Source organism: Lepisosteus oculatus, unplaced genomic scaffold, assembly GCF_040954835.1.
Source record: "Lepisosteus oculatus isolate fLepOcu1 unplaced genomic scaffold, fLepOcu1.hap2 HAP2_SCAFFOLD_40, whole genome shotgun sequence".
Classification (NCBI taxonomy): Eukaryota; Metazoa; Chordata; class Actinopteri; order Semionotiformes; family Lepisosteidae; genus Lepisosteus; species Lepisosteus oculatus.
In genome coordinates, this window is record NW_027167934.1 from 2,520,359 (window position 1) to 2,546,442 (window position 26,084).

General features: G+C 45.7%; 10 non-coding genes and 1 pseudogene across 10 annotated transcripts; 5 read left to right on the forward strand and 6 right to left on the reverse strand.

The window, feature by feature from the left end:
* Positions 1–39: 39 nt before the first annotated feature.
* LOC138228246 (5S ribosomal RNA) lies at positions 40–158 on the forward strand. Its single transcript, XR_011185332.1, has one exon. It is a non-coding gene; the product is annotated as a 5S ribosomal RNA (ribosomal RNA).
* Positions 159–794: 636 nt separating this feature from the next.
* LOC138228132 (U1 spliceosomal RNA) lies at positions 795–964 on the reverse strand. The gene has a single exon (XR_011185226.1). It is a non-coding gene; the product is annotated as a U1 spliceosomal RNA (small nuclear RNA).
* Positions 965–6,207: 5,243 nt separating this feature from the next.
* Positions 6,208–6,324, forward strand: LOC138228366 (U5 spliceosomal RNA). The gene has a single exon (XR_011185446.1). It is a non-coding gene; the product is annotated as a U5 spliceosomal RNA (small nuclear RNA).
* Positions 6,325–6,554: 230 nt separating this feature from the next.
* On the forward strand, positions 6,555–6,696 carry LOC138228254 (U4 spliceosomal RNA). Its single transcript, XR_011185340.1, has one exon. It is a non-coding gene; the product is annotated as a U4 spliceosomal RNA (small nuclear RNA).
* A 759-nt stretch (positions 6,697–7,455) lies between these two features.
* Positions 7,456–7,570, reverse strand: LOC138228397 (U5 spliceosomal RNA). The gene has a single exon (XR_011185477.1). It is a non-coding gene; the product is annotated as a U5 spliceosomal RNA (small nuclear RNA).
* Positions 7,571–7,963: 393 nt separating this feature from the next.
* On the reverse strand, positions 7,964–8,074 carry LOC138228431 (U5 spliceosomal RNA; annotated as a pseudogene).
* Positions 8,075–8,465: 391 nt separating this feature from the next.
* Positions 8,466–8,582, reverse strand: LOC138228415 (U5 spliceosomal RNA). The gene has a single exon (XR_011185495.1). It is a non-coding gene; the product is annotated as a U5 spliceosomal RNA (small nuclear RNA).
* A 391-nt stretch (positions 8,583–8,973) lies between these two features.
* Positions 8,974–9,090, reverse strand: LOC138228314 (U5 spliceosomal RNA). Its single transcript, XR_011185394.1, has one exon. It is a non-coding gene; the product is annotated as a U5 spliceosomal RNA (small nuclear RNA).
* Positions 9,091–9,481: 391 nt separating this feature from the next.
* Positions 9,482–9,598, reverse strand: LOC138228398 (U5 spliceosomal RNA). Its single transcript, XR_011185478.1, has one exon. It is a non-coding gene; the product is annotated as a U5 spliceosomal RNA (small nuclear RNA).
* An 8,832-nt stretch (positions 9,599–18,430) lies between these two features.
* On the forward strand, positions 18,431–18,512 carry trnas-gcu (transfer RNA serine (anticodon GCU)). The gene has a single exon. It is a non-coding gene; the product is annotated as a tRNA-Ser (tRNA).
* A 2,432-nt stretch (positions 18,513–20,944) lies between these two features.
* On the forward strand, positions 20,945–21,026 carry trnas-cga (transfer RNA serine (anticodon CGA)). The gene has a single exon. It is a non-coding gene; the product is annotated as a tRNA-Ser (tRNA).
* Positions 21,027–26,084: the final 5,058 nt, after the last annotated feature.

Genomic DNA, 26,084 nt, shown 5'->3' on the forward strand with positions numbered 1-26,084 from the left:
CACACAGCTTCAAGTAGCGAGTCAGGCGCCGAGGCTTTCGCTTATGGCCACACCACCCTGAACACGCCCGATCTCGTCTGATCTCGGAAGCTAAGCAGCGTCGGGCCTGGTTAGTACTTGGATGGGAGACTGCCTGGGAATACCAGGTGCTGTAAGCTTTTGCTCTCCCGGCCAGCAGGGGTCACCGTTGGTGCCGTAGGCTTTGGGAGGAAAACCTGCAGGATGGAAAGGTGATCTATAGCCTCATCTCTAGAGATGTTTTGTTGCTGTGGCATGTGTGTGACCCATATTCCAAAAAAAAAACCCGTCTGTAAAACGAATATCGAAGCTGCCTCTAAATCTGCAAATGAAGATGAGTCGATAAACCACTCGTTTTTCGTATAACTAGACATATATTCATTTGTTACCGATTTCATTCATTGAGCACGGATACAATAGAGGTACAGCCATTCACTGTTTGACATGTCTGCACTGGTACAGAACCGAGCAATCAGAAAACGGGTGAAACTGTCTTTAGACTCAGCATACAGTACCGAGGCCCCCCATGACCAAATAAAGGCTAACCTCGATAATCAGCCTAAAGAACGCAGACTATAGCAAAACGACTGACTTTGAAAAGGGAATGAACGTCCGGAAGGAGTAGTGGAACTAGCTTGAGATGCTTCTCCGGACCCCTAACTAAAAGCCAGCGAGAACCAGCAGCGGCGTCGACTCCTTTCGAACCGGGATCCTTCCGCAGCCACGCAGCTCGTGGTGTCCTAACCCTCCCGTATCTGATTTTGGACCAAGCACATCAGGGGAGAGCGCGAACGCAGTCCCCCACTACCAGAAATTATGCAGTCGAGATTCCCACATTTGGGGAATTCGCAGGGGTCAGCACAGCCGGAGTGCAATGGCCGAGCCTCGCCCTGGGTGAACCGATTTCGATTTTTAAGAACTTTATTTTCTTTTCACAAAAAAATACAGGACATCACAAATCAGAAAGCTTTACATTCATATACATACTTAAAACAGTATATATGATCACATCTCATTACATTTTGACATGGTAACAGTTACATAGCAACAATTTTCTTTTTTTCTGGTGCAAATCACATTCTTTACTTAAACTTGATAATGTTTTTCACAGTTTCTTGAGATATTGACCTATGCTCTCTATTTCCCACAGATTTTCTGCTTCCTCCCTCCCTTCTCTCCACAGATCTCTGAGGTAATAGTTCTCTCGGGTGATGAACAGGGCCAGGCTACCTGCTGCCTTGACTGGGATCTCGATGCCTTTGAACAGCCCCATGTTCCTCACTCTCCACAGGGCAACTTTCCCACTGTTCACCACGGCCCAGATCCTGTCAAACACGTCAGGAGGAAGTTTGACAGGAGAGATGCCGTATATGACAAAAGCAGCGGTCAGGGTAAATTGGGGCGAGAGAGCCAGCAACCAATCTTCAAACTGTGCCCAGAAGGCCTTAGCAAAAAAGCAGGACCACAGGAGATGGGATACAGTCTCCTCCTCGCCGCAGCCCACCCTAACGCAGCGAGGGCTGGGGGTGAGGCCCCTACGGTACAAGAAAGTTCGTACCGGTAAGCACTGGTGGACGACACTCCAGGCTAAATCTCTGTGAATGTTGCACAGAAACTTAGAGGATGTGTGTTTCCACACCTTCCTTGTTTGGGCTGATGTTAAAATGCCCACATGGGTCTGCCTATTGTTCTGGGGTGCAACGAAATCTTCCAGTTTTTGGACGCTGACATCTCGGAGGGGAATATGGCCAATTGGGTGAGATCTTAGAAAACTTTTAACTGTCCCATAAATTGCAGGGCATGTGTCAGAGAGTGGGACGTCCAGCTTGGGTCTGACACCCCACACTCTGAACACCTCCCTACCTACCCAGAGCCTGGAAAAATAAGTCCAGGTACGCGCTGCAGGTGCTGTTGCAAAGCCTCTCAGCACAGAGGCCAGGAAAATGCACAGCAGCTTCGTAGCAATATCTGGGACAGACTTCCCCCCTGAGGGTAGCGGCCTGTACATTATTTCCCTTCTGAGTCTTTCCTGCTTCCCACCCCATAGAAATTGAAACATCAATCTCCTCATCACCGCCGCAACACGGTGTGGGATTGGGAAGGTAGAAGCCAGAAAATTCAAGACAGGCAAGAGCTCGGCTTTGATGACCAGCACCTTCCCTGTCATGGTGAGGTCTCGGTCCTTCCATTGCATCAGTTTTTTGTTTAAGATTGGCAATTTGTTCTGCCAATTTACTGTTCCCATCTCTTCTCCAAAATACACCCCCAGGACCTTAATTCTCTTCTCTTGCAGCCTGAGATCATGTCCTTCTTTTGGCTCCCTCCAGTTCTGATAAAAAATCTCACTCTTAGATTTGTTAATTTTTGCGGAGGAAGCCAAAGAGAAACGATCACAGCACTGCAGAGCTCTGCTAATTGAGGCATTGTCAGAGAGGAGCAGGGTGACGTCATCCATGTATAGAGATGTCTTTACCTCTCCTCCCCCACTTCCAGGCACTGGTATCCCATTAATGGCCTGATCCTGGCGCAAGGCACAGGCTAAGGGCTCCATAGCCAAAACGCATAACAAGGGGGATAATGGGCAGCCCTGCCTCACCCCTGAACAGACTTCAAAGGGGCGTGATCTATTGCCATTAACCATGACTCTGCTGTTGCTACCTGTGTACAGCAGGTTAATCCACTTTCTCATGATGGGGCCAAACTTCATGTGCTCAAGTCCCGATGTTAAGTACTGCCGGTTTAGGCGGTCAAAGGCCTTTTCTAGGTCTACACCTAAAATGCAAAGAGGGAGGGAGCGATCCTCAGAGTACAGACAGACATCCCTCAACAAGGCCAGGTTGTCGCTCATCAGGCGTCCTGCTATCCCACAAGTCTGTTCTTTCCCTACCAGTGAGGCCACTACATTTTGTAGGTGCAGGAAAAGGGCTTTGGACAGGATCTTAGTGTCCACGCCTAACAGGCTGAGGGGTCTCCAGTTCTTTATGTCATTTTTTGCTCCTTTCTTAAACAAGAGAGAGATAGTGCCTTCTCTTAAGGAGTCAGGCAGCAATTCTGTCTTATAGCTTTCCTCGAATAGGACCAGTAGCGGATCCTGAAGCAGATCCCAAAAGGTGCAATAAAATTCTTTAGGGAGCCCGTCAGCACCTGGAGTTTTCCCCTTCTGTAAGCTCTCCATAGCCTGTCTCAGCTCTTCTACTGTCAAATCCCTCTCAAGTACTTCCCTATCTTCTTCACTCAAAACGTTTTCTAGCTTTGAGGTAAAAAAATGAATTTCTTCATCCTTTACCTCTGTAGAGCTGTACAGTCTTGAGTAGAAGGCCTTGGTGCAGGAGAGGATAGCACTCGGCTCTGTTCTCTCTCGTCCCTCCTCATCAACTACACTTTCCATGACAGACTTGGAGCCTACCACTTTCCTGAAAAAGAAGCGAGTACACTTCTCATTTTCTTCCAAGAACTGCACTCTGCCTCTTAACAGCACTCCTCGACTACTTTCTTCGGCTATGCTCCGGATGTCCTCGAGCACATCGAAGCCACTGTGCAGCATCGTGTAGAGACGCTGCAGCTGCCTCTGTTTCCTGGCTAGCACTCCTCTCCGTCTGGCAGCAGCCTTCCTTCCCTCAGCCATGAAAAAGGTCTTTGTCCTCATCTTCACCTCCTCCCACCACTCTCCTACTGACCCGTACAGACACTGCAAGGACAGCCACTGTGATAGTTTCTCCTTGTAGCGGGATACTACCCCCTCGTTCTCTAGCAGCTTTGTGTTGAGTTTCCAGAGGCCTGGGCCAAAGACAGTCCCGCCCTGGAGTTCCACTCTACACCCTAAAGCCTGATGATCTGAGAAGAAGACAGGCTGAAGAGTGACCCCAACAACTTTCACTCTCTCTGAGACAAAGCAATAGTCAATTCTGGAGCTGCTATTCCTCCCTGACCATGCATATCCTGCTGTTGTGGGATATATACATCTATATGTGTCTGAGAGTTTAAAGTCTTGAACTAAGTTTTGCAGGGCCAGTGAGCTGGAATCCAATTTTATCGGAGAGCTAGACTGCCTGTCTCTGTGCTCTAAGATACAATTAAAATCCCCTCCCACTATCACGTCTGTGCTACTTAACAATAGGGGAGAGAGTGCCTTGAGTAGCTCCACCCTTCCTCCCACGTCAGTAGGACAATACACATTGATTAGCCGCAGGTTAACGGTCCCCCATTCCACATCCACACACAGCAACCTGCCATCTATGACCCTCTGAATACTTTTCAATTTGAAAGCCCATCCTTTGAAAAGAATGGCCACGCCAGAGGCTCTGTTGTTATTGTCCCCTGACCAAACAGAAGGCCCTTTATCCCACCTATCTTCAAAGCTTTTATACCTCTCTTGATAGGCTAAAGCACACTCCTGCAACATCAACACATCTCCCTCTCTCTGCTGGAGGTAATCAAAGACACACTGACATTTAACTCCGTCATTGATACCTCTGGTGTTAAGAGAAATTATGTTAAGAGCCATATTACATAAGAAAGTGGAACCAGTCTTTACAAAACACATTTCTCTTCGGTCTCACCTGTTACCTTCTTCTTTTTCTTTTTCTTCTTACCAATTTCCTGCCAGCCATCCTCTGAATGAGCCTTCATCAGGGTGGCAGCAGTAAAAGCATTCACGGAGTCCATTTCAAGGAAGGGGGTAGAGGGAGGGGTGGAGGGGTTCCAGCTGTCCCCATCGCCATTCTCTCCTTCCTCCTCGCCCGGGGAGAAAACAGAGTCATTTTTCCTTTTCCTCAAGTCCAGCTCCTGGGAGCACTGAGGGGAAAGGGGTGCAGCCGATGCACCAGTCTCCTCTTCCCCCTCACCCACCAGCTGTTGCAGATCCTCCGTGATGGACTGGATGGAGGAGAGGAGGGCATCTGTAGCACTTGCAGAGTCTGAGAAAAGCAGCTCCGCTGAATCCTGGGTATCGTCGCTGGACCCGCTCCACCGGGGGGCCCCACACTGGCCCTCGTTCTGAGGAGCAGGAGTGGGGGAGGGGTCCTCGCTGTTCTCGGGGGTTTTCAAACCCTCGTGCTTGTCTGGTGCAGTCTGCGGTTGTGGGAGCGTAGTGGATTTCTCTTCCACCGGCCCCGGAGCCACAGCAGGACTGATCCTGGCTGGAGGCTGAGACTCTTTGTCCAACAAGGGTTCTTTGTTTGACTTGTTGTTTGCTTTGGCTTTTCGGGCCGGTTTGGCTGAAACAAGCACTGCGTCATCCTTTCTCATTTTGAGTTTATTGGCGTAGGCGTGAGGGCAGTTCTTAAAAACGTGTCCTTCCGAGCCACATAAATTGCACTTTGGCAGCATTGAACAGTCAGAGGCTAAATGTCCCTGTTTGCCACAGGTCTTGCAGCATTTCACAGTGCAGGAAGATGCCAGGTGTCCCACAGCACCACAGCGCCGACACACCTTTGGTTGTCCCACATAAAAAACATAGCCATTGCAGGCGCCCAGCCGGATTGTAGAGGGCAGGTGCCTTAAGCCTCCATTTACATTGTCCGGTAGTAAGCGAACCTCGAATTTCCTTGCTCCTGTTTTTATACCGTCAACATCTCTAACCTCAGTTCCATGGTGGACGGTGCAGTACTGGTTAAGCCAGGTGTGAATGTCCTCCGTCTTTGCCAGTTCCGAGAACATAACAACATGCACCGTTTTCCTCTCTCTCTGTGTCAGAGGCTGCAAGTTGATCTTCTCAAGTGCAGGAACTTTCCCTCTTTTTGCCTCAAACACATCCACGCATTGTTCAAACAGAGGATAGGTACCAAATACAACCTCAAATGCTTTCTGACCTGGGAGAGCAAAGATGAAATCCAAGTGCCGAGGTTCAAAGCCAAGTTCCTTCTGTAACACTTTTCTGCTGAACTGCATACGATCCATGAACAGGTCATCCAAAAGCTCAAAACGTACAGCATTCTTGCGGGATCCAAAGGTTGCCATCTCAAACTGCAAAACAAACACTGCTTCCACAAAACAAGAAAACAATCCAACTACTCCAACTACAGGCTGATCAAGGTATCTCCCCTGCCAGGTAAGCCGAGAGCCGCAGGCGATGAGCCCGGAGCTGAACGGGCCCCACTGGCTCGTTTGTAAGGCCAGGTGCATTGCCAACCACGACCGGCAGGGCAGAGGCCTTGAAGGCAGCCTGGGCTCCTGCAGCTGTCCAGCCACGCACTCTGGTTTCTCTTCATCTCGTACAAATCTTTTGCCTTTTACTAAAGATTTCCATGAAGAGGAGCATGAATGAGTTCCATACAATTTTTGTGCTTTCCTGCCTTCGGGTGGGGCGCAGCTGGGCTGGTCAAAGAGAGAAAACAAAACCGCTCACAATCACTCTTATTACTGCGACTGTGGCCGTCTGCTCTGCGAGTCCTCGGTCTCCGCCTGTCTGATTGGTGCTCTTTTCTTTGGGGGGCGGGAAGTGTCCGGCCGCAAATATGAAGCGTTACAGCAACGACATGCCATGAGACGATTGATAACGATTTCCATAGGATCCACGCGGTTGCCTGGCAACCGTCAGCTTTGCGCAGTGGCAGTATCGTAGCCTGTGAGGTTTAGCCGATGCGCGATTATTGCTAGTTGAAAACTTTTCCCAATACCCCGCTTCCGCCGGTTTGCAATACAATCGGCGAAAGCAATTCTTGACAGTCTCGTCAGAGACTGAGCAAGGTGTTTAAAGACAGATTTTGTCATGGTAACATCATGGTAGAAAGAAACAAGCTTGTTACGTCTCAACAGAAACACTCTTTAGCTCTTTCAGCGTTATGCAGAGAACAGCGTCTGTCGAGATCACTTTTGAGTCAGCGCGAAACGCCGTGTGCTGTCAGTTTGATTTCATATTGCTCGTAGCGGCGCCCGGCTTTTGTCTGTCAAACGTTAGGTTGCCCTTCTTCATGCTGCATCGTCGGCATGAGTGGAGCTTTTTAAACGTCTGTATTTACTGCGCCTCATAAGAAATCGTTTGTCCCCGTTCAAAACAGATTGTGCGATGTCCTGCAGCGTTCGCAAAGCAAACCTTTGACAGTTTGAAAGAGGAATTTATTCTGCTTCCTGTGCGTGCAGTAGTTACAAAGTTGAACGTCTTTATACGATCTGCCGCAGATCTTACAAACGAGCCAGTGGGGCCCGTTCAGCTCGGGGCTCATCGCCTGCGGCTCACGGCTTGCGAGCGTGCCCAATCCGTGCGATAACTCGGAAAACACCCGGCCACACTGTGCCGGAAACGACGCACTCTGGGAAGCCGCTATGCAAAGCGAGGTCCCAAGCTCCCCTGCGGCCGGACACTTCCCGCCCCCCAAAGAAAAGAGCGCCAATCAGACGGCCGGAGATCGAGGACTCGCGGAGCAGACGGCCACAATCACCATTACAAGAGCGATTGCGAACGTGCTTGTTTTCTCTCTTTGACCAGCCCAGCTGCCCGCGACCCGAAAGCAGGAAATCACAAAAATTGCAGGGAACTCATTCATGCTCCTCTCCACGGAAATCTTTAGTAAAAGGCGAAAGAGTTGTACGAGATGAAGAGAAACCAGAGTGCGTGGCTGCACAGCTGCAGGAGCCCAGGCCGCCTTCAAAGCCTCTGCGCTGCCGGTCATGGTTGGCAATGCACCTGGCCTTACAAACTAGCCAGTGGGGCCCGTTCAGCTCCGGGCTCATCGCCTGCGGCTCTCAGCTTGCGGCCGTGCCCAATCCGTGCGATAAGTCGGAAAACACCCAGCCACACTGTGCCGGAAACGACGCACTCTGGGAAGCCGCTATGAAAAGCGAGGTCCCAAGATCCCCTGCGGCCGGACACTTCCCGCCCCCCAAAGAAAAGAGCGCCAATCAGACGGCCGGAGACCGAGGACTCGCGGAGCAGACGGCCACAATCACCATTACAAGAGCGATTGCGAACGTGCTTGTTTTCTCTCTTTGACCAGCCCAGCTGCCCGCCACCCGAAAGCAGGGAAGCACAAAAACTGCAGGGAACTCATTCGTACTCCTCTCCATGGAAATTTTTAGTAAATAAAGATTTGTACGAGATGAAGAGAAACCAGAGTGCGTGGCTGCACAGCTGCAGGAGCCCAGGCCGCCTTCAAGGCCTCTGCCCTGCCGGTCGTGGTTGGCAATACACCTGGCCTTACAAACGAGCCAGTGGGGCCCGTTCAGCTCCGGGCTCATCGCCTGCGGCTCACGGCTTGCGAGCGTGCCCAATCCGTGCGATAACTCGGAAAACACCCGGCCACACTGTGCCGGAAACGACGCACTCTGGGAAGCCGCTATGCAAAGCGAGGTCCCAAGATCCCCTGCGGCCGGACACTTCCCGCCCCCCAAAGAAAAGAGCGCCAATCAGACGGCCGGAGACCGAGGACTCGCGGAGCAGACGGCCACAATCGCCATAACAAGACCGATTGCGAGCGTTTTTGTTTTCTCTCTTTGACCAGCCCAGCTGCGCCCCACCCGAAAGCAGAGAAGCACAAATATTGCATGGAACTCATTCATGCTTCTCTCCGCGGGAATCTTTAGTAAAAGGCGAAAGATTTGTACGAAATGAAGAGAAACCAGAGTGCGTGGCTGCACAGCTGCAGGAGCCCAGTCCGCCTTCAAAGCCTCTGCGCTGCCGGTCGTGGTTTGCAATGCACCTGGCCTTACAAACGAGCCAGTGGGGCCCATTCAGCTCCGGGCTCATCGCCTGCGGCTCATGGCTTGCGAGCGTGCCCAATCCGTGCGATAACTCGGAAAACACCCGGCCACACTGTGCCGGAAACGACGCACTCTGGGAAGCCGCTATGCAAAGCGAGGTCCCAAGATCCCCTGCGGCCGGACACTTCCCACCCCCCAAAGAAAAGAGCGCCAATCAGACGGCCGGAGACCGAGGACTCGCGGAGCAGACTGCCACAATCGCCATAACAAGACCGATTGCGAGCGTTATTGTTTTCTCTCTTTGACCAGCCAGGCTGCGCCCCACCCGAAGGCAGGGAAGCACAAAAATTGCATGGAACTCATTCATGCTCCTCTCCACGGAAATCTTTAGTAAAAGGCAAAAGATTTGTACGAGATGAAGAGAAACCAGAGTGCGTGGCTGCACAGCTGCAGGAGCCCAGGCCGCCTTCAAAGCCTCTGCGCTGCCGGTCATGGTTGGCAATACACCTGGCCTTACAAACGAGCCAGTGGGGCCCGTTCAGCTCCGGGCTCATCGCCTGCGGCTCTCAGCTTGCGGCCGTGCCCAATCCGTGCGATAAGTCGGAAAACACCCAGCCACACTGTGCCGGAAACGACGCACTCTGGGAAGCCGCTATGCAAAGCGAGGTCCCAAGATCCCCTGCGGCCGGACACTTCCCGCCCCCCAAAGAAAAGAGCGCCAATCAGACAGCCGGAGACCGAGGACTCGCGGAGCAGACGGCCACAATTGCCATAACAAGAGTGATTGCGAACGTTTTTGTTTTCTGTCTTTGACCAGCCAGGCTGCGCCCCACCCGAAGGCAGGGAAGCACAAAAATTGCATGAAACTTATTCATGCTCCTCTCCACGGAAATCTTTAATAAAAGGCGAAAGATTTGTACGAGATGAAGAGAAACCAGAGTGCGTGGCTGCACAGCTGCAGGAGCCCAGACCGCCTTCAAAGCCTCTGCGCTGCCGGTCGTGGTTGGCAATGCACCTGGCCTTACAAACTAGCCAGTGGGGCCCGTTCAGCCCCGGGCTCATCGCCTGCGGCTCTCGGCTTGTGGGCGTGCCCAATCCGTGCGATAACTCGGAAAACACCCGGCCACACTGTGTCGGAAACAACGCACTGTAAGGCACCTTGAAGCGTGCACCCCCAACATTCTTCTTTGCACATCTGTGAAAGGTAAACTCTTGAGCAAACTCTGAACCAGCTCTAAGGAAACTAATCCGATTAGACGTTACTTTGACTCATCCTTTAAGGGACCCTTGATAATTGGAGAAATCAATGATTTCGAATGAATTCTGTATGCGTCAAAAGACAGCTATACACAGAAAACATGCAGGACACTGCTCATGATGTTTCCCGAGCCGAAACACAGTGCGTTTTTCCAAGCCATCTGACAAAGCCCGCCCACTGAAAACTGCAGCAGATCGTGTAAAGACGTTCAACTTTGTAACTACTGCACGCACAGGAAGCAGAATAAATTCCTCTTTTCAAACTGTCAAAGGTTTGCTTTGCGAACGCTGCAGGACATCGCAAAATCTCTTTTGAACGGGGACAAACGATTTCTTATGGGGCGCAGTAAGTACAGACGTTAAAAAAGCTCCACTCATGCCGACGATGCAGCATGAAGAAGCGCAACCTAACGTTTGACAGACAAAAGCCGGGACGCCGAGCAATATGAAATCAAACTGACAGCACACGGCGTTTCGCGCTGACTCAAAAGTGATCTCGACAGACGCTGTTCTCTGCATAACACTAAAAGAGCTAAAGAGCGTTTCTGTTGAGACGTAACCCAGTGGGCAAAAGACGTATAATATACGTCTATTAAACGCATACCTTAGACGTCTAAATGTGGTCTGCAATTCGTCTAGAATGAAATTCTAATATACGTCTATTGTTATACGTCAATTATACGTCTATGATTAGATGTTCATTATACGTAAATGGTTGGAGTTCTATTATACGGATAAATTTAGAGGACTATTATACATATATGGTAGGAGTTCCGGATAACTTTAGAGGACTATTCTACGTATATGGTTGGAGGTCTATTATACGGATAACTTTAGAGGTCTATTATACGTATATGGGTAGAGGTCTATTATACGGATAACTTTAGAGGTCTATTATATGTATATGGTTAGAGGTCTATTATACGGATAACTTTAGAGGTCTATTATACGTATATGGGTAGAGGTCTATTATACATCAAAGTTAGGTTTTACAGGTGTAGAAACTAGTAAATCAACCCAATGATTTGGTTTAGAAATTTATTCTGAAAATACACATTCACACCTGAAAAATATGTATTTCAAATTATACATTGTATACAATCAATCAACAATCAACATATGGGCAATAATCATAAAAAACACAACTAGTCTTAAACTTCAGCTACAAATTCTGGTAATATGGCAATATACAGTATAGTAACGGCAAACACAAACTAATTACATTAACACACTAACTCAAAACCACATTTTGATTCAAATATACATTTTAAAATGTACAACTTCTATATTTCCAAGAAAAAAAATATTACAATGGAAGTTAAGACGATTTTTGTCCACTATTTGCAAACCCTGTGTAATTGTCCTAACAGTTAGAACCAAAAACCTAGTATTTTCAGTGTCCAGATCTCCTGGCCCCCTGCCTTGCATATGCATTCTTCAAGTAACACATTGCGTGCTCCTTTATTTCTTTTTCTGCTGATTTAGGGCGGGACTTCAGCACCGCAGCTAGGAGAAAATTATATAATATTACTTCCCAAATTAATGATGATTAATATCTTCTTTAGTATAATCTAAAAAATGAACGGTTTACTAAGCTCAAAGCTGAAATAAATGTATAAAATTTGGCTTGCATCATAGAAGTTGAGCAATAAAGTCTGTCCTAATTAAAGAGTACCCAAAGTTTGAAAGTACAACATAGAATAAGAATAGAGAAACGGCAAAACGATTTAGTGTCATCTTCCCCATTCACACCATTCCCCATTTCGAATGAATTCTGTATGCGTTAAAAGACAGCTATACACAGAAAACATGCAGGACACTGCTCACGATGTTTGCCGAGCCGAAACACAGTGCGTTTTTCCAAGCCATTTGACAACGCCCGCCCACTGAAAACTGCAGCAGATCGTGTAAAGACGTTCAACTTTGTAACTACTGCACGCACAGGAAGCAGAATAAATTCCTCTTTTCAAACTGTCAAAGGTTTGCTTTGCGAACGCTGCAGGACATCGCACAACCTCTTTTGAACGGGGACAAACGATTTCTTATGGGGCGCAGTAAGTACAGACGTTTAAAAAGCTCCACTATTTTTATGTGCCATTTTTTGCTTATTCACTTACTATTTTAATCAAAATAATATTAAGAAAGATCTGTATGTATTCAGATAGTATTATTATTGTTCATACTTACTCGTCAAAAGAGGATTGCTGAGATATTTGCGGATATACTTCTACGTTTGAAAAACGTGTCCAAAATGGTGACCAACGAATACTAGCAATGCATTGTGGTATATAACCGGAAAATATGCTGGGTTCGATATTTTCTCAACGTATGCGTTTATTAATGTTGTCGATATTATGGTTGAAATTTAACATTGATAATACATCGCGGCTATGTGCCCCCTGCTATGAGCTGATGTGCAATTTTAACGCATGCAGTTAGTAAGGATCGGTCACTGTTGTATGGTATTATATACAGTATAATGACATTATGGAATAGGATGGGGACAGGCCTGGCATCACGGGGGGAGGGAGGAATGTCGCCCCTTCAGTTTTGGGCAAAAAGATGTACCTAACTTACCTAGGAGTATACGGCACTCTGCACAGTGTACGAAGTAATTTTCGCAGTAATTAATTTATTATATTTACTATATTTATTATACACGTGTAAATTAATTACTGCGAAAATAATTTACTTCGTACACTGTGCAGAGTGCCGTATACTCCTAGTTGCGGCACACACGATACATACAGTAAAAAGCCTCAGGCACTGTGTTAGATGTGTTTTCGACGTTATATATGCGTTTATTAATGTCGTCGATTTTACGGTTGCAATTCGACTTTGATTATACGTCGAGGCGACGTATATATACGTATAGCCGTATTTTCGCCGTGAATATACGTATATTCGACGAATCAGTGCCCACTGGGTAAACTCTTCAGCAAACTCTGAACCAGCTCTAAGGAAACTAATCCGATTAGACGTTACTTTGACTCATCTTTTTACGCTAGGGTTAGGGTTAGCATTCCCACGCTACTTAGACACTTTGTTTACGCTCAGTGCTTGATTTTGGGAACTTCAGGACGAGTGGGAATTTTCTCCTATCTGTCAATTCTGTTTTGTTTTGGAGACTCTTGGCTGCCTATGTTGTACAGTGCAGCGTGAAGGAAACATTTTCCAAAACTGTCAGCTCAAAAGTTGTAAGAAAACCTCTCCAGCTGCTTTAACTCTCTTCATTTTTGTCATTTAATGTGACACTCGATGTATAACTGGAGCCTCACATATGCAAATGGTGAGGCTCCAGTTCGACACCCAGTTCAATACCACTTTACAGTAAATGACAAAAGCATGGCAGACTGTGCCGGACCGGCAGATTACTTCCGCTTATTTTTACCACATTAAACAATGGAAATCCAACCACTTGCATTTGTGACACTTGATTTTGGCTGCACCTAAGACACTCTTAAATCTTCAAACACATTTCTCTTCTCCCGCAACACTCTTGTCTGTCGGCGCTATGTGGCAGCGTTGCATGACAACCCATCTCACCACGGAAAGGAACCTAACAGCTTTGGTAAGAGAGGAGAAAAGGACCTGGCCCGTACGCGGCTCAAACCCGCAACCTTGGCGTTACTAGCACCACCATCTAACCAACTGAGCTAACCGACCTCACAACAGTGGTCCTCTCTGTGCTGCAAAAAATCAAGCTCAGGGAATTTCTTTTGTCCTTTGAATAGAAAGCCGTGTAATTCAGTGTACGGGCTTTCTCGTGCAGTTCATAGTTCTTGTAACCCAAATCCTACACTGGCCTGAAGTGCCCCCCCATTTCACAGCATTTTTCAGCTGATTTAAAATGTACCTAAAGGAGAAGCATTATTGAAGACCATCAATTACCAAGAGCTTTTGTCAAAGGTTTTGGTGGTCATTTTTAATGACCACAGAGCACTATGACCTCGGTTTTACATCTCATCCAAAAGACAGCGCCCTTTTTCCAACACAGCTTCTCCGTCACTATATTGGGACATTGGGACCCGTACAGACCTCAGAGTGAGCGCCCATTAACACCACTTCCAGCTGGAAGCTTTGTTTTTCCCTGTAGCTCACCCTCATCCTGGTACTGACCTGGCTCACACCTGCTTAGCTTCAGTGGGTTTTCAGTTGCGAGTTGCAAAAGTTGGGATACAAGTGTAGCGGCAATGCTTGTTAATAAGACAGAATTAAGCGTTGGTATGCTGTCCTAAATGAAGCCCCATCTCACCCCCCATCTCTGTGGTGCAGCCACAGAGAAAGTATTCATGCAGACTGATTTAAGTTGTTTTCTTTTGATAGGGAACAGCTCCCAGACAGGGATGCACTTAGCTAAGCCTGGCTATCATGATCAATGGTCATCCATTGGCGCCTATCTGTCTAGGGAGTGCTGAATGGACATCTGGACTGCATTCTTAAGTGTCAAGAGTAAGTGACTTATATCTCACCTTGACCAACCAATCAGGGACTGGCAGGGCGTGGTAATACCACGTGGGTCTCCAATGCCCGCCAAACTCTCAACCAATCAGCACACATCTGTGTCTTGGTCAAAAAGGGAGCGCAAGCTCAGATCGGGGCTCTCCTTGGCCATTTTCGCGCATCCTCAGAGACAATCACGTGACAACTGCTGTTGTCTGCATAGGGACTTGGACTTTGTTCTAAGCGCGAGGCCAAGCATCCCGTACGTACTCAGAATTCTACTAACGTGAATGCTCCGTTTGATCAACGGCAGCCTACAGTTGGACCCTCGTCGACAACCTGAATAGCTTATTCAGAAGCAGCGCTGGACCGGGAACGAACCAGTTTCTTCCCAGGCAAAAGAGTGACTTGTGAGGACTCGCGGTCACACTCTGTGCATAGAGACTTTCTACTAGCCAGCCGGACTGCTGGTAGATCCCCTCGGAGCAACGACTGCCCTGCGCGCCGCAGTCAGATTCCTCCGCCCGTCCTACTCCGAGCTGCACCTTGACTGGTTGGCTGGTAGCCAGAGGACGCCGACACAACGCCCATTGGACAACCGCTGGAACAGAGGCTGCAACAGAGCTTGTCAGCTGGTTTGGTGTTCGTGCCGGGAAATTCCAAATCCATACACAGTGGATAAGTTAACCCCATGTTCTACATTGCGTCTCGAGAATTCAATTGTACCTCAACACAAGTTGTTATCAATTTAATTCATGAGTAATGTATTTACTTCCGAGTTTAGAGTAACAATGGGTAATAACACTGATTAGCGATTTGGTAACCGAACGATATATATTGACATATATTCTCTGTTGTGTATCTCTTTGTGTTTGCATCTCTTCGAGATTATATATCTTGTATATTGATAACCCTCACAGTAAGGTCTGCCGCTCGTATCCAGGCAGACTAGTATATGTTTGGTGCACAATTTATATTAATAAATGTATCTCGTGTATTGAACCCGTGTGTGTGCGTTGTTAGTTGTTCTGGCGATTGATTTTCTAAAAGCCCCAACGAACAACCTCGTGATTACTGCTACAATTAATAAGTGTCTCAGTAAACCCATCAAACCACTACATTTAATGGCGTCCCTGGGTGGGCGAGTTTAGAATGAAATGAGACTCAATCGCACAGAATAACTGATGTTGCTGTGAGTTCAAGTTCAGCACAGCACCGTGGCTTTTATACGCGAATACCGGGTGTGCTGATAACTGCGTAAAGAAATCCCCCTGTTTTCTAGCGTTTAGTGTAACGTGTGCTGATTGGAAATCCATCTGCTCGGGTGTTTAGATTCCATACTGTATTTTGGTAAAAGGAAAAAAAGTAATACTCTTAAAGTTTCTCTGACGTAATGACAATGGCTGCTAAAATGTCTGAAGTGGAGTCGCTTATAAGTACTATTTCTAGCGACGACAATCCTGGTTACTGGAGCGGTATCGAAAAGTTGAACTTTGATGATATTGAGAAGCTGCAAGTAGATTTAGTAGCTAAGGTAGCGAACCAGCTTAACACAGGAGGGTCTGTGAACGCAGTTCAGGTCCTATCTAGTTTCGCCTTAAATCTAGCTAAACAGCTGGAACTGTCTTTGTCCGAGCTGACAAAGTTTCAAACGCTTCAGGGAAAGCTAGAAAGATATAAGGCGGAGCGAGTTGAGTTGTTGGATATAATCAGAGAAAAGAGAGTGAAAAGTGAGGAAAGTGAAGACAGACTCAGGGAAGTTTTAGGTAAATTAGATGACCTGTCTGCTAGAGAAACTGCGGCTGAGGTAGCTAGGAGAGACCTAGAAGCGAGCTTGAAAGAAAAAGAAAAAGAAATTGAGAGTTTAAATGAGCTCAGCCAGGAAAGGCAAAAGGAGTTAGATGCTGCCGTACTGGAAGCAAAACAGGCTAGATCCCACTTACATGCCAGCCCACCTAGCAGCCCGGAGCGCTCACCCAGGAGGTTTCTCCCGGCCAGGGTCTGTGGTCGGATCGGCATGGGGGAGATCGCCGAGTCCTGCGCGAGACGCAAGGGCGATTCAATTCAGGCATAGACCCCCTGCTCCTGATCACGGCCGTCTCCCTGCCCACGGAGAAACTGTAAAAATTAACCTCCACTCCCTAAGGCAGTTAGCCAAAGATGTAGAAAGGTTTGACCCGACAGTGTCAAGGAATAATGTGGAGACCTACATTGATGAGCTGAGATATACTTTGCAGTTTATGCCCGAAGCGTCCGAACAGGAAAAGGCTATGTTAGTAAGGAAAACTACCAGCCGAGCGGTCCACGAGTGGATGTCTAGACAAGGACCTGAGGTCTGTAATAGCTTTGAGGAGCTGTGTCAGGCAATGATCGGAGAATTTTCGGCTTTTATAGATCCCATATCTGCCGTGGCCACAGCGCACCATATTAAGCACGAAAAAGCTGAAGCCCCTCGCGACTATTACCCCTATTATATAATATTTTACTATTATATAACTTGTAAAATATTACCCCCGGTCCATTCTCTTCCAAAAGTGAGAAACACCTGTTTTCTACATTTTGTCTGTTTTAAAACCATATCTCTTTAAACCAAACCAAGAGTTTGTCTTTTGCACTGATATTCTGATTCATTTCAATTTCAAAGAAAAAAAAAAACATTATCTTCCAAAGCATCATAAAATTGTCCATTCTTCCAGACTCTACTTCTCTCTTGTAGTAGTACAGCAGACCTTTCCAGGTGAGCAGATCACAGAGTCCGAAATATGCTTCCTCCATCAAGCAAAGTACCTGAACATGACTCGGTCTTCATAAAAGCGCCCCTGTAATAAAGAAATTAAATCCAAAATCAAGAGGGCAGTTGCCTACTGAAGTTCAAGAAGTCATCAATTTTAACCTAGCAACACATTAAAGGCTGCATCTATACAAGTACGATTCTAGAAATGCTCACCAGATTACGTTTTAAGAAAGAACTGCGCCTCAGGTTCCGCCGAGATCTTAACTCGGATGGCAGGATTCAGAGTCCGGAGTGCGGACTGATGGCGCACGGAGGGTCCACATACTGTGGATCCCTCAGTTTTCTTCCGCGTGTTTAAACCGCCAGCGTGTGGCTCTCCTGTCCCCGTGACCTCATTGCTCTGCTCTCGCCTCTGTGCAGCCGAGCCCGACTCATGGTAAAGTGGAAAAAAATATGCCCTCAACGTGGGATTTACTCTGGATCGAGGATAGATGTCACCTTTTTATCGTTGAACAGGATGTATGTGATGTGGCGACTAGGTTCAATTTTGTATCCTTTTAAAAGAATAAGGACTGGGGTGAGCGGGATTTATCACCCTTTCAGCTAAGAACCCGACGTGAGCACCGTTTAAGCTGCATAGACTCGGTCGTTTAACTCTTCTCCATTAGCAGGGTTAAGGTTAAAGAAAAAAAACATTGCTGACTTCTTTTTTTTTTGCCAGCCGCGAGCGCTGATTAGCGAGGTTTGTATTTCATGTTTTGCAAGTTGCATCCATTTTAAGAAAAACAAGTCGTTCAAGACAGGAAATGAATACTTGCATTTAATTAAGTCTAGGCGTATGCGGTTGTCCATAATGACCAGTTCTGTTCGAGAACACAGCACAAAAAAAGGCACCGCTGGGATTCGGACCCAGGATTTCTTGTTTACTAGACAGGCGCTTTAACCAACTAAGCCACGGCGCCCCGGGAGTACTGTTTTTTTGCAGCCACTTGGACACACCACTCAGACACATCTGCATTCGGTGTGTGCTCCGCCTGCTCGCTGAGCAAGTTGCCACCTTTACATACAATAGCAACATCGACACCAAGAGAAAGGATGACAAATGGCTTTTATCTGGAACTTTTCATGTCCAAGGAGCTCAATGTGCTTTCTGTGTACAACAGGGCCACTGAACTCCACACTGGCCACTGAACCACAGCAGTGGCTTGCTGGCTTGACATCTCCCAAGGAAAATGTTGAAATCGCATGTGGAACAGGAAAAGGACCCTCGAGTACGAGGGAAAAAAAAGAAAAAGATCATCTGGAGCGTGCCAACCCGTGTCTGGACAGCCCAGTTTCATTGACGAGGTGGCCGAGTGGTTAAGGCGATGGACTGCTAATCCATTGTGCTCTGCACGCATGGGTTCGAATCCCATCCTCAGCGCTCTCTATGTCTGACACGTGTGCCTGTTAGATGTTGGCCCTCCTTCTGTTTGCTCCAGTACTAGAGCTGTACATTTTCTAGCGGTGGCTGAACATGGTATAGTAGGCTAACGTCGGTATCGAGCAGTGGCAGTAACAGTATTTACGTGCCGCTGCTGCCAAGTGGCTCTGGGTTGAGACCGCATTTTCACTTACTTGCAGCACAAACGGAGAAAGCGATTTTTGACAGTCTCTCGAGAGACTGCGCTAGGTGTTTAGGGATAGACTTTGTCAGTTCCCCCTGGGATGATGGCCTCTCAAATAGTTTGTGATTCCTCTAGACGTTTATACAGTAGAAGCCTGCTTCGTGGCTTAAATCCAAGCTAAGGAAACGAGTTAGAGGTCTGATGCAGAACTGCACTGTATGTGTGAGGAAAGCTGCCCCCTTCTGTTCCATGTCGACCGAACAGAGGACTGTAAAGGATACGACCAAGAAACTTTAGGATGCTGGTTGGAATCCAGCTCCAAAGAAGCCCCTTTGGGTGTTATGTCATGAAAAAGTAAGAACAGAGAATCTCCCTTTGATCAAAAGCGCAACAGAACTGTTTTCCGTGGAGCAGGTTTCAGACCCGTAGACCTGTTTTATTTGTATGGCGTTCGTAAGCGCGCAAAACAAGGACAATTCCTGCGTCTAACACGAATGTAAATGCTTTTGAAAGTGCAGTGTGGTGCAGCTTGTAAAATCCTTGTCCACATTTGTGGTTTGTTGATGTTTTTTTTCTGTCTGCCAAAGTTGCATTTTGACATCCGGACGGTGAGACTTTATCATTTGAACGTGAAGCCAGCCTTAAACCCTCTGAGGCGTGTCTGTCTGCCGGCATGTATCTTGTGAAAGGTATTTTTTTTTTAACGGAGAGCGACTTTAAAAAGGTTTCCGCAGACACCTCGCACTCCGGAGGAGGAATGCGGCGGCGGCGAGCTCACTGTAGTTGTGGCCGAGTAGTTAAGGCGATGGACTTGAAATCCATTGAGGACTCCCCGCTCAGGTTCGAATCCTGCTGACTACGGCGTCTGCTGCACGTCGCCTTGTGCCTGTGTGGCAAAGGCGAAGTGCCGCTTCTCCTTTCCTGGTACTATAAAAATGCTACATCGCTTGGTCCTGCTTCCATGGAAAGCAGTTCTTCAGGTAATTCTACTCTCTTACCAAAGCTGTTAGGTTCCTTTCCGTGGTGAGATGGGTTGTCATGCAACGCTTCCACATAGTGCCGACAGACAAGTGTTGCGGGAGAAGAGAAAAGTGTTAGAAGATTTAAGAGTTTCTTAGGTGGAGCCAAAATCAAGTGTCACAAATGCAAGTGGGAAGATTTCCAATGTTTAATATGGTCAAAATAAGCGGAAGTTATCTGCTGGTCCGGCACAGTTTGCCATGCTTTTGTCATATACTGTAAAGTGGTGTCGAACTGGGTGTCGAACTGGAGCCGCACCATTTGCATATGTGAGGCTCCAGTTATACATCGAGTGTCACATTAAATGACAAAAATGAAGAGAGTTGTAGCAGCTGGAGAGGTTTTCTTACAACTCTTGAGCTGACACAGTTTTGGAAAATGTTTCCTTCACGCTGCACTGTACAACATAGGCAGCCAAGAGTCTCCAAAACAAAACAGAATGGACAGATAGGAGAAAATTCCCACTCGTCCTGAAGTTCCCAAAATCCAGCACTGAGCGTAAACAAAGTGTCTAAGTAGCGTGGTAATGCTAACCCTAACCCTAGCTGGAGTTTGAGCAATCCAGCACTGAGCGTAAAAAGATGAGTCAAAGTTACGTCTAATTGGATTAGTTTCCTTAGAGCTGGTTCAGAGTTTGCTCAAGAGTTTACCTATCACAGATGCGCAAAGAAGAATGTTGGGGGTGCACGCTTCAAGGCGCCTTACAGCTGTAGGGAGTGATTCGAGACGATTCATGGCGTGTGCTCGTTCCCATGTACCGTACGCCCCGGGGTGCAGTGCTAGGATGACGTACAATACCACTTGGGCACGTAACGGCGTTATGTGCAGGGTTTTCGTTTGTTCGTTTTGTTTTGCTCTGCTTTGCTTTGTTTTGCTTTCCATCGCGTTGGTAAGAGCGTAAATAAAAATGCGATTCCTGCGTCTACCACTAATGTAAGAGCTATTTCAAGTGCGACGTGGTGCGGCTTTTCAAATGCTTGTGGGCATTTCTCTGTTGTTGATTCTTTTTTTGTGTGTAACAAAGTGGCATTTTCATGTCCGGACGGGGAGACTTTATCATTCCGACATGAAGCCAGCCTTAAACCCTCTGAGGCGTGTCTGTCTGCCGGCACGTATTTTGTCAAAGGTATTATTTTTTTTTAACGGAGAGCGACTTTGAAAAGGTTTCCGCAGCCACGTCGCACTCCGTGTTAGATTAAAGGAGGAATGCGGCGATGGTGAACTCGCTGTAGTCGTGGCCGAGTGGTTAAGGCGATGGACTCGAAATCCGTTGGGGACTCCCCATGCAGGTTCAAATCTTGCCGACTACGACGTCTGCCGCACGTCTCCTTGTGCCTGCGCGGCAAAGGTGAAGTGCCGCTTCTCCTTCCCTGGTACTATAAAAACACTAAATAGCTTGGCCCCGCTGCCATGGAAATGAGTTCTTCAGATAACCACACATCTTGCGTTCGCACCTCTGGTGTTCTACTTATGCCTTTGAAAACCTAATGAATAAAACTGAAAGAACCGACACAATATGTAGGTGCTCGTAAAGCATGCATTAAAGAACTGTTAACAGCAAGGGTTTCAGTGGGTTAACTGAGGAGAAGGCGTGATCGCTAATTGTTGACTTTTTATTTGGTGTTAGAAACACTCTTACTGTGCATGACGTGCAACAAATTTAGCCACAGAAATTGCATCAGGCTTTCATGTATGCTATTGCAGACACCAACGTTGCCTAGATAGAAAACCGAAATAGCCGTGGGTTTGCTTGCTGGTCTGAAGGATCTCTCTTCGAATCTCTATCATTTGTCAATGGAAGTAAAAGGTGCTGCAATCTGATACGTTCAGAATCAAACCCGCAGCTGTTGTTCGACTTTATTTCTTGACTAATTACAACTGAGTGTCGCATGAGCAGTTACGTAAACTTGTCTGATATATTTGAACACAAATGCCGTTCTTCAATTAAAACTAACAGTACATTGTCAGGGACATTCAGTTCTATACAAACAAGAGACAGACAAGAGAACATTTAGTATATAATAGACAGAAAGAGGTTCGAATCCTGCCGACTACGTTGTCCACCTCCTGTCGTTGTGTTTCGGCGCAAGCAAAGAAGCGCGCCTGTTCGGTGTTCCTGGTGGTTTTAAAATGCCAAATTGCTTGTACCCGCTCCCTTGCAAATAAGTTCTTCAGCGTCCGCGAATGGCATTTTACAGCTGGAAGCAGATGTCGACGCTTTTTGCACAGAGCACCAAAAAAGCGTCTTTTTTGAAGGCCCGGGTTCTGAGCGTTGGTGGTTCAGTGGTAGAATTCTCGCCTGCCACGCGGGAGGCTCGGCTTTGATTCCCGGCCAATGCAGTGGCTTTTGCAGCGAGCTGCTCCATCACTTGCATCCCCTTGCAACTCGCAACTGAAAACCCACTGAAGCAAAGCAGGTGTGAGCCAGGTCAGTACCCGGATGAGGGTGAGCTACAGGGAAAAACAAAGCTTCCAGCTGGAAGCGGTGTTAATGGTGCCGGCGGTGGGGCGCTCACCCTGAGGTCTGTGCGGGTCCCAATGCCCCAGCATAGTGACGGAGACGCTGTGTTGTAAAAGGGTGCTGTCTTTTGGATGAGATGTAAAACCGAGGTCACAGCGCTCTGTGGTCATTAAAAATGACCACCAAAACCTTTGACAAAAGCTCTTGGTAATTGATCGTCTTCAATAATGCTTCTCCTTTAGGTACATTTTAAATCAGCTGAAAAATTCTGTGAAATGGGGGGCACTTCAGGCCAGTGTAGGATTTGGGTTACAAGAACCATGAAACTGCATGAGAAAGCCCGTACACTGAATTACACGGCTTTCTATTCAAAGGAGGGCAAAAGAAATTCCCTGAGTTCGATTTTTTGCAGCACAGAGAGAGCCACTGTCGTGAGGCCGGTTAGCTCAGTTGGTTAGAGCATGGTGCTAATAACGCCAAAGTCACGGGTTCGTGCCCCTTACTGGCCAGGTCCTTTTCTACTCTCTTACCAAAGCTGTTAGGTTCCTTTCCGTGGTGAGAGGGGTTGTCATGCAACGCTGCCACATAGTGCCGACAGACAATTAAATGACAAAAATGAAGAGAGTTAAAGCAGCTGGAGAGGTTCTCTTACAACTTTTGAGCTGACACAGTTTTGGAAAATAATTCCTTCACGCTGCAGTGTACCATATAGGCAGCCAAGAGTCTCCAAAACAAAACAGAATTGACAGTCATATAATGTCCATTAACCCCGGTTTTAAACGCAGCATCATGTCTGCCATCATAAGAATATGAGTCCAATATTTTAGAATATAGTCAGAATGACTTCTAACCTTAGCTGTGGTGTCTTTAATCCCTATTGCTCAATGCATGGTGTACGTACTGCATACATGTGTCTTGAGAATGAGGAATGGGCCCCTGAGACAGTCATTTGCCTGTTTCACAAATGATCGTATTTTACTAGAGATTCTGTTTGGGATTCAGATGTGCATTCGGACAGCAATCCCTTTCAAGAAATGATATGTTCTGGATGAGGTCAAAGGTGCTAGAACACTGTATTTAGGATGTGTTTGCAGTGATTGTGTGTCTCCTGCTTCAACGCAGTGATATATAGATGTGCTCCTGTAATTTATTGGTACATGCCCAGGGCAGTAAGTAGTCTGAGGATTTATTTCCAGACGGCATAGAGCAGTGAAGCACTTCTACTTAAATTATTACATTATACACAATTTGAGTTCATTTTAAAAAGTAAAAGGTAATGAAAGGAATGCATTTTCATAAGAAAGATAATACCGATATGCATGTGATAATCTTCCTTATATCATGTAGTGCGTCATTTGGACACTTTGTGGGCTTGAAATACAAAGAAAATCATGTTCTATGGTACAAGATAAATACAAAACTTAATCATTTATTTTAATTAGATTTGTTTATAAAGCATAAGCAATCATTTATTACATTAATATATGTGAAAATGACATTTTAGCACCATAATATTACATACAGGTCTCTAGCTTCAACACAGTGATATATATATATATGCTCAGTGATTTATTGGTACATGCCCAGGGCAATAATCAGAATTAGTATTTATTTCCATACAGGCTACAGGTAATGTTGTGAAATACTTCAACACACTGGATCGCAGATTTAGACCCCCTGCACTCTTACTCCTTAAAAACCAAAGAAATGAAGATATGTAGCAATCACATTGTAACAGGGGTGACAGTGACTTAATGCTTATACTACTGGACTTCTGGTACCTTTAGGGTACGGTGTTCCCTGAAGGGCTCTCAAACCCCGCATTTCAGATGCCTAGCTGTATTGCTGATGTGTTGCACCTCAGAATCACTTTTAAACCTTACCTCTGGTATCTTTAATCCCTATTGCTCAACGCATGGTGAAAGTATTGCATAAATGTGTCTGAAAATGAGCAATGGGCACCTGAGAGACTCATTTGCCTGTTTCACAAATGATCATATTTGACTAGAGATTCTGTTTGGGATTCAGTTGTGCATTCTGACAGCAATCTCTTTCAAAAAATGATTTTACCTTATCGCGGCTTTGCCCTTCTTGCCTTTTTGGACAATATTTCCATCTTGTGGTCGTTGTTGGTAATGTCTAGACAATATCTCCATCTTGTGGTCGTTGTTGGTAATGTTTTCTTATGCCCTTTTTTTATTTCAATTCTCTATTAGATGATTCTAGAATCTCTACAATAGAGTTGAAAACATCAGTTTTATAGCAGACAATATGACATTATTTATAGTCCAATTAGAAATTTATTACCCTGTTTTTAACATAATAACAAATTAAAACTAAGTTTGGAACACCAGGGAACATAAAAAATGATTTTTAGGAAAACCATGAGGTTCTCTGTGTCCGATGCCTGCAAGGGGAGAAAGCTAGAATCCTTTGATTTTTCCAAATTTGAAAATAAACATCATATAACAACAGCTTTCATTCCTAGGAGTGAAAAACAACCATTTTTGAAGACATATTAGTTTCTAAAACACTACAATAAAGTTAAAAACATCCATTTTATATTACATTATTTTTTGTGAAATAATTAAATTGGCTTATTTCTCTCGCATTAAATTGGCTACAAATGCAAGAATTCAACCAGATATTCTTGTAAAATGTATAATGTTGCATTGCAGTTAGTTAATGTAGTTAGTCCATAGTCAGCAATCTAAACTTTATTGTTAAGCTTTAATGATTGATGTTGTACCAGTAACCTTTAGAAATACTATAGTACTTCACAAATGCTTTGTGTGTTTGGAAACCTTTTGAGTAAAAGCCTTATAAAAATAGGTTTAGTTTTTACAGGACATCACAAAGAAATAGGATGGTATAATTCTTATAATTGCTTAGTGATTGTATTTGGAAGATTATGCACTAAACAGACTTCAGGAATGCCAGTGGATCATTGTGCTATTTGGAATTATTCCAAAAATCAAGTGACCTCTTTCCTGTAGTATTTTTAGTATTATTTATTTAGTATTAATAAAGAATAGATTTATTAAAGTCGTGCGATGTGCAAGCGGGATATGTAAAATAATTTAAAATAAAGTTTTTTATTATTGTTATAGAGAAACATGATCAGATTTTCCCTGGTTCAGAAAAAAAAACGATTAAAATCTGTAATCTTTCCACTTGTATGTCATCAGACATTAACGAGTACAACCCCCCTCTCTGCCGGATTTCACAGGTGTTTTCAAAGTAGGAAGTACAGTGTTAACTAGTAGATGGCCTCCTCAATGAAATCGCTTCAACATGCTAATGCGTTGGTGTAACAGTCCGGGCGTGGCAAGCTTCCAATGTCAACTCGACTCGATTGGAAGACAATGAACGTATTTTAGCCCTAAATGAATTAATAGCAAACATGGTTTACATAAAAGACATTTTTCCAAGAAAGTTTATAATAATACAATCTATAGTTGAAATCTGAGCCTAAATATAAAGAAAAAAGCATTTTCAGAGAGCAATCACGCTGTGTTTATGTAGAAAAAGCGATTAGGTTTATGAGCAATCTAATTACCTATTCGCTTAAAACGCTATATAAAATAAAGTTTATTTAAAGATGAATGATAAGTGTCGCAGTTTTAATAATTTTCGTAGTAGGGCTTGGACAGATTCCAAGTGCATTTTTGCAATTTACGTTGCATTGTCCAATGTGATGTTGTAATACAGTTTAGAATACAGTAAGTCTAAACTGTATCAGCTTTATTTATGGGTTGCAATTTAGAAAAAGTCAAAAACCGCACTCAAAATCCAATTTAGAGCTTTCTGGCAAGAGGAGACACCCAAATTATAATGTAACATGCCACTGTTTGTGCATGAACAAAGTTATACTGCAATTTTCCTTAGATACGCGATTAAAAAAAAT